At 47.9% G+C, this 7704-nt stretch overlaps 1 non-coding gene across 1 annotated transcript; it reads right to left on the bottom strand.

Annotated features, from left to right (window-relative positions):
- Positions 1–1956: 1956 nt before the first annotated feature.
- LOC149474724 (U6 spliceosomal RNA) lies at positions 1957–2062 on the bottom strand. Its single transcript, XR_016311544.1, has one exon. It is a non-coding gene; the product is annotated as a U6 spliceosomal RNA (small nuclear RNA).
- Positions 2063–7704: the final 5642 nt, after the last annotated feature.

Genomic DNA, 7704 nt, shown 5'->3' with positions numbered 1-7704 from the left:
ACCTTTGCTATAAGGTGAGCGTACGTAGCCACCTGGCCACTGCTATAGCTGATCCACTACACTCACAGCACTCACTCAGATCTCCCGACCAGTGGATCCCCTATTGTTGGTTTTTCGGCCTCCTCGCTCCCCACACAGTGGGCTCACTGAGCTTCCACTAACCCAGTCCGGACACTTCCTTTCTCACTCCCTCTTTTCTTACTCCTCCTCCCCTCCCTCTCCCCTCCACCTGTCCACTCCCCCTTTTTTTTTTCTTTACCCTTATCGGGGATAGAGCTGGTCTACTCTCCCCTCCGGATATCTCAGACTCTCATATCTCCCCCCTCCCCCCCACCCTCTCTTTGTTCCCCTTCTTCTCCTTGTTTTCCCTTCTCTTGCCCTTTTTGCCCTACCCCTTCCTTTTTCTCTTCTTTTTGTCCCTCTCCTGGTTTCTCTCCTCCTCCCCTTGTCATCATGACCACACCTAGATCTCAGTCAGGTTGCTTGACCTTAAAAGTCATCTCTCTTAATGCAAAGGGTTTAAATACTCCTGAAAGAAGGCCCCTCTTGCTCTCTTACATGCATAAACATAAGGCAGATGTGGTCTTCCTCCAGGAGACGCATTTCCAACAGGACGCAGTCCCCAAACTTTATGATGCACGCTTTCCGACAGTCTTTCATGCCCCGAATCCCTTAGCCAAATCTAAAGGAGTCGCCATCTTAATTGCCAAACACCTTCCTTTGACTGTTTTGGACTCCTTAGTTGATCCAGATGGCAGATATTTATTAATCAAAGGCACTCTAGCTGACAGACCCATCACTTTTGTAAACCTATTCGCACCAAACACCAAACAGGTACCTTTTTTCCGTGGGATTGCACCTGAATCTCCTCCTTCCAATCGGGAATGCTGATCTTGGGGGAGGACCTCAATGTCCCTCTATGCGATTCCTCTTCTGGCACTTTGTTTCTGCCCTACAGATCTCTATGCCAGATTCATACCCAATTCCAGGATGTCCAACTCCACGACTCTTGGAGTGTGCTCCACCCGAACGTCAAAGATGACACGTTCTTTTCCTCCCCTCATAACAAATACTCTAGAATCAACTACCTCTTTCTCTCTCAAGTGGCCCTACCTTTTCTGTATGACTCCTCAATAGATCCTATGTTATTTTCGGACCACCATCCTAAAAACCATTCCCGTACAAAATTGTGGCGACTCGGCACGTCCCTCCGCGCTGATGTAGTTAACGAGGCTGAATTGCGCTCCAAACTTAGGTAATACTTTCAGATCAACCAAACTTCCGATACCTTTCCCGTGACCCAGTGCGAAGCACATAAATGTGTAATCCGAGGGACGTTCATTGCAATAGCTACCAAGCGTAAACGTGACTCCCAGGTGTCCATAAAGCTCTTACTGGACTGAATCAGTTTTCTCAAAAAAGCTCATAAACACACCCAGGCCCAAACGACCTTAGCAGAACTTACGACTACCCACTCACAGCTGATGTCGGAGCTCAGTAAAGCTGACAAACACTGATTTACGGTCTCTCAGAAGCTATTCTATGAGTACGCAAACAAGAGTGGTAGATTCCTGACAAGAGCCCTCCAAGCAAAAAAAGCAAACTTGACGGTCCACAAAATTCGAGGTCAGAAGAAAAGAGACAGGAGGCACCCGTCTGAGTGTAGTAATAACACTGTATTTAATAGCAAAGGATTAAAAACACTCACAAAGGAAGTAATAAAACAAGCTCAGCTGTGTATATGAGAGATGACCATTCCTCAAAACGTCCTACGGGTGCCACTGGTGGTTGGTGCAATAGCAGTTGGGCTGAAGGAGATGGTGAGAGACACTGTAGTGGTCAATCCTACAGAGTGGTGGTGTTTTAGAGCCGATCCAGTGGCGTTTGTGCAGGAAGGAGACCATCACAGGAAGAGGGTCAGTGAGGAGAAAGAGCACAGACGTAGGAAAGTCAGGCAAAAATATGGAACGGTTCACGAATTTGAGTGCCATCCTTGCGCAGGGGCCATGCTAATCTTCTCTGTATCGTTCCAATTTTAGTATATGTGCTGCCGAAGCTGCGCAAGGATGACACACAAATCTGTGAAGCATTCCATATTTTTGCCTGACTTTCCCACGGCCCTAAACATTCTCCATTTCCTCCGCACTTCTCAACAACCTGGCTTTCTCCTTTCCCTAGATGCTGAGAAGGCCTTTGACAGGGTGGCCTGGGACTACCTAAAGGCCTCCTTATGCTCAGTAGGCATAAGAGGAAATATGCTTAACTACATAATGGCCCTGTATTCCTGCCCAACGGCCCAAGTCCGGGTTAATGGCCACCTGTCGAGACCCTTCCCTCTTACAAATGGCACACGTCAAGGGTGCCCCCTATCACCACTTCTTTTCATTCTAACGTTAGAACCTCTGCTTCGTATACTCCGTGTGAACCCCAGTATCAAGAGAATTTCTGTTGCAGTTACATGCATAATATTTCCGCTTATGCGGACAACATCCTACTTTTCCTATCGGAACCCAGAAGCACTTTACCCAACCTTCTAAAAGATGTTCATTCCTTCCAATTCCTCTCCAAATCCTGTGCTCTGAACATTACCATTCCTCATGAGGTGGTCGTTTTTTGTAAGTCTCACTTCCCATTCATATGGGAAAAGGAGGCCCTTAACTATCTCGGAATACAGCTCCCTAGCACTCTCCAGGACCTTTACACTAAAAGTTTTATCCCAACCCTTCGAGCCATTAGGGAGACCTCTCGAAATGGCATCGTCCATGTTTTTACTGGTTCGGAAGGGCTGCAATCCTTAAAATGAATGTCCTTCCCCGCCTTCTTTACCTCTTCCATAACATTCCTATCCACTTGCCGCCTGCCTTCTTTGCCCTTTGTAGACTTGCTCACAGTTCCTATGGAGTTTTAAACGCCCTCTTATTTCCTTCTCTCAACAATCCCTCCCCAAATCCAAGGGGGTATAGGGCTCCCCGATCTTCAAAAATACCACTGGGCCTGTCATCTTACCAGAATAATCGACTGGAATGTGCACTTGCCCACAAAAGCTTGGGTTCACCTCGAGGACTCTCTCTCTCCCTCTCTGCTGGCACTGATTCTCTGGCTCCCAGCAAAACATACTCCTACGATGCTTCATACACACCCGCTGATTGGAGATCTTTTGGTTGGCGTGAAAATCTGCTTCCATTTCTGATGCCCCTAACCCTCTTACCTCCTTGCGCATGAATCTTGAATTCCCACTGGGCATGCACCCATCTTTTCTGGCTGAGCACTGGCCCCACCAACATGTTCGGGCAGAACACTTCTTTTGTAATGGCCAATTGAAGACCCTAGCCTCACTCACCCCCTACATGACGGATCGTGCCTTCCCTTTTTGGGCCTACCTCCAAATTAAACACTTTCTCCACTCCAAAGCCCACTACAACAAATGAACCCATCCTCTCACCCCCTTCGAAACCCTTTGCTCCAAAAAGGAACCCCAACGACATCTGATTTCCACCATGTATCTTCTCCTATTTGGAGAACAAACCCCTCTCACACTCCCGGCTTGCAGGGCTTGGATGAGAGACTTGGAGATAGATCTGTCTTCCTCGGATAGGAACCAAATCTTCACTTACTCACATAAAGGTTCGTTGAACGTTTCAACCTAAGAAAATGGATATAAATTGGCCTCTTGCTGGTATAGGACCCCCTCTAGGCTCCACGCTTTAATCCGGCCATACCCAAATCTTGTTGGAGATGTGATTCTGAGGATGGTTCACTTCTTCATATTTGGTGGTCCTGCCCTGCCATTCAACCTTTCTGAAAGGAGGTCCCCAGCCCAATGTGTCCTCCACCATACCTCCATCCCCAGGCGCCTCTATTTCAAATCACTAGCTATGCACATGCTAAATGCAGCCAAATTGAGCTTGCCAGCCTTATGGAGATCTTTCCGACCCCCATCGATCTGAGATTGGCTGACACGCTTGGGCAGAGTGGCAGAGATGGAGGAACTCATCGAGTCATCACGCGACAACCCAACTAAATTTTCTCACACTTGGGCCTGCTGGCTCCACTTCCAATCGACCTCCAAATACCGCTCAATTATGGGCTCTCCTCCTTGACAGCTCTCGACCTTGGAACCCCTATCTGCTTTCTAAATTAACTTGCCTACTTGACCTCCCCCCTTGGAACTGAGTGCCCTTCTCTTTAATATTGGATAAAGGAAACATTATTTGCCCACTTACCTGGCCCCTGACAACCTGATTACAGCCTCGATCACTTTGAATTGTCCCTACGCCCTGCTCCCCCCTTTTTTTTTCTTTCCCTCCTTACCCCTTCTTTCTGCCCCTATCCCCCTCTTGGTCACCTCCTGCCTGCAACTCTTCCCACCTCTCCCTCTTTCTACTATCTTCCTATTTCTCTTCCTTCCCCACACACTCACACTATCATTTGCACTTTTCCACTCACGCTCTCGACTTTTTTTTTGGATGGTCTTGATAGGCACACATATCATTTTGGTAAACAAGACACATACTCCTTGACTTTATATAAGGCCACTATAGATCCTGATCCGCAATCCCCTCCTACGTAGATTTACCTGGTTCTGTGTCATGCTTCATCTCTCACTGACTGTCAGGAATGGACTTGCCAATAATGGTGGGACTCACCTGCCTTGTGGGCTGCAGTACCAGGGCTGGCCAGCGGGTGCTCTCAACAATCAGAGACTCAACCCTGCAGTCAGCCAAAACACCTGAGGCTGATTGCAGGTGTATTTAAGGGATGGCCAGACCTGCAGTCTGTGCCTTGGTGTGTGTTTTTCCATGGGCCCCTGTATCTTGTTACCTGCATTCCTGTTCCTGTTCCTGCCTGACTGATTTGTTGCCGACCCTGCCTGATCCGGACCTCTGCTGACTTCTCCTGTTTGATCCCTGGCTTGTGACCCCGACCATTCTCTGCCTGACCCCCTGTACCTACCTGCCCGTTAGTTGCTGTACCCAGCTCGTGACCTGACTACTCTCTGCCTGCTCCTCCTGTTCCTACCTGCCTGATTGTTATTGACCCGGCCTGCCTGACTACGCTTGCATTGTATGTATCATTATCTGTGGGTGGTTTGGTTGGGTTCGTTTGCACTGTGTTATGTTTTAGTATTGCACTGCGTTTATGTATTGTTAGTATTAATAAATTATATTGTTTATAACATATCTGAAGCCTGCGTTTCCCTGCGTCAGTTCACATACCTCTGGTCATACCCGGAGCCCTGACACTGACCTTTTATCGACTCTAGGGTATACTGCTCCTAGATCAGTTAGAGATCCTTGCCTTCATGAGAGCCTCTCACCCAAAACTGCAACTAGGAATAGCCTTTCATCTAGGTTATTCAGGAGGTAATCCCCTGCAGTCCCCGTTCTCCCATCTTGTTATTCATTGTTTGTGAATTTCAGACAAATTGTATCATCTAAAACATTGTGTCTTTCTATCTAACTTGATCGTTGCGATCCTATTGCTATCTCCTTCATGTTATATTTTTATTTTGTTTTGTCTTTTTGATTCTAATAAAAGTTACGGAATAAAAAAAAAAAAAAGACAGAATTGGTTCACATAGCCATTCATGGAGGAACTGCTGATGCTGAATTTTGTCCATACCAGATACATAGATTAATATGCAAGTGTTCCTAAATGGTGTCTCTGTACTATTGTTATTATCTCACAGATAGCTAGGTCTGTGCTACTTTATGTGTGTTGTGGTCACCTTGAAGTATCTTATGGGGACCTCCTTATTAAAATAAAGTTTATATGCAGCTCCTTTTACCTTAGTTAACTTCTGTTCCTTCTGGTCTGGGATTCTCTAGCTAGTACAGGACTCAATAGGCAACATAGGGTAGACCCAGGTCAGGCAGCTAACATTCTAGTTGCATGGCAGATAAGAAACTGTTAGGGCCGAGAAGCAGAGTAAATAAGCTGACATGAAGCTCCAATGTCACCCCCCACAGACCAGTGCCATCATCTAATTACAGAAAGAGAAGAGATAATGTAAATCAAAGTGTGTGTTCAGTATCACCTTAAGTGGTTGTTGTTCCACATATGATTGGGATCTACTGGATTACATACAGATCGAAAATGACCTAAATTGAAAATGGCCATACAGGGCTTATATTTCAGCATAATCTTCCTGAGTTGAACAAAATTAGAGCTGTTGGTGACCACCCGGCTCTACAAATTTTGCTTTGAAAATTTAAGGCGCTGGATGGAAAATTGTTGACCACACAGATTGTCATGATCAGGGGTCAAGCTCAAAGACTCCCCACCAGGAGGTAAGCAAGCGGAGGTCCAGTAGCGTATAAACAGGTAAGGATTATTATTATTATTATTATACAGCATTTATATAGCGCCAAAGGGTTTGCTCAGCGCTGTACAGTAGCAAGGGGGACAGAACATGAGACAAGATGGTAACAATACAATATACGAGGGGTTCGAGGGCCCTGCTCTTTCGAGCTTACAATCTAGGAGGGAGGGGGAAGTGGTACAGGAGGAAGTGGCTGTGGGGGATGGAGTGGTGGGAGAAGTGGAGATCAGTTGTTAGGTGAGGGTGGGGTAGGCTTCCCTGAAGAGATGGGTTTTCAGGGTGCGCCTGAAGGTGAGGAGGGTAGGTGACAGTCTGATGGATTGGGGTAGGGAGTTCCAGAGGATGGGGGAAGTCCTAGAGAAGTCCTGCAATCGGGCGTGGGAGGAGGAGACCAGGGAGCTAGAGAGTAGGAGGTCCTGTGAGGAGCGAAGGGCACGGGTAGGGTGGTATTTGGGTATCAGGTCGGTTAGGTAGTTTGGGGCGGCGTTGTGAATGGCTTTGTAAGTTAGAGTTAGCAATTTGAATTAGATGCGCTGGGCAATCGGGAGCCAGTGAGGGGATTGGCAGAGGGGGGTGGCAGATGTGGAGTGGTTGGTGAGGTGGATGAGTCTCGCCGCTGAGTTTAGGATCGACTGGAGCGGGGATAGCGTTTGTTTGGGTAGGCCAGTGAGAAGGGAGTTGCAGTAGTCCTGGCGTGAGATGATGAGGGAGTGTACGAGTTGTTTAGTAGTGTCTGGGGTGAGGAATGTTTGTATCTTGGAGATGATGCAGAGGTGGAGCCTGCATGACCTTGATAGTGATTGGACATGAGGTTGGAAGGAAAGGTTTGAGTCCAGGGTGACACCCAGGACTTTGGCATGTGGGGTGGGAGTGCTGGTGGCGTTGCTAGTAGTGAGGGAGAGGCTTGGGGGGGGCGCGGGCTGGGGGAAAGACCAGGAGCTCAGTTTTGGACAGGTTTAATTTGAGGAAATGGAGCGACATCCAGTCTGATATGTCATTCAGGAGGTGGGCAATGCGGGCGGAGAGTGAGGTGGGGGGTGGAGAGGTAAATTTGTGTGTCGTCGGCATAGAGGTGGTAATTGAAGCCGTGGGAGTGTATTAGTTTGCCAAGGGAGGAGGTGTAGATGGAGAAGAGGAGGGGTCCGAGGACAGAGCCTTGGGGGACTCCGACAGAGAGGGGGGGAGAGGGGGAGGTGGCAGTGTTATAGGTGACGCTGAAGGAGCGTTGGGATAGATAGGAGGAGAACCAGGAGAGAGCAGCATTCCTGATGCCGAGGGAGTGCAGTTTAGTAAGGAGGAGAGGGTGGTCGACTGTGTCGAAGGCCGCGGAGAGGTCAAGGAGCAGGAGGACTGAGTAATGGCCATTAGCTTTGGTGGTTAGC

The sequence above is a fragment of the Staurois parvus genome, unplaced genomic scaffold (assembly GCF_062004578.1).
Source record: "Staurois parvus isolate SC_StPar_1 unplaced genomic scaffold, SC_StPar_1.0 ptg000002l, whole genome shotgun sequence".
Classification (NCBI taxonomy): domain Eukaryota; kingdom Metazoa; phylum Chordata; class Amphibia; order Anura; family Ranidae; genus Staurois; species Staurois parvus.
Note: the sequence above shows the minus strand (reverse complement) of the source record. Positions and strands in the feature narration are given on the sequence as shown.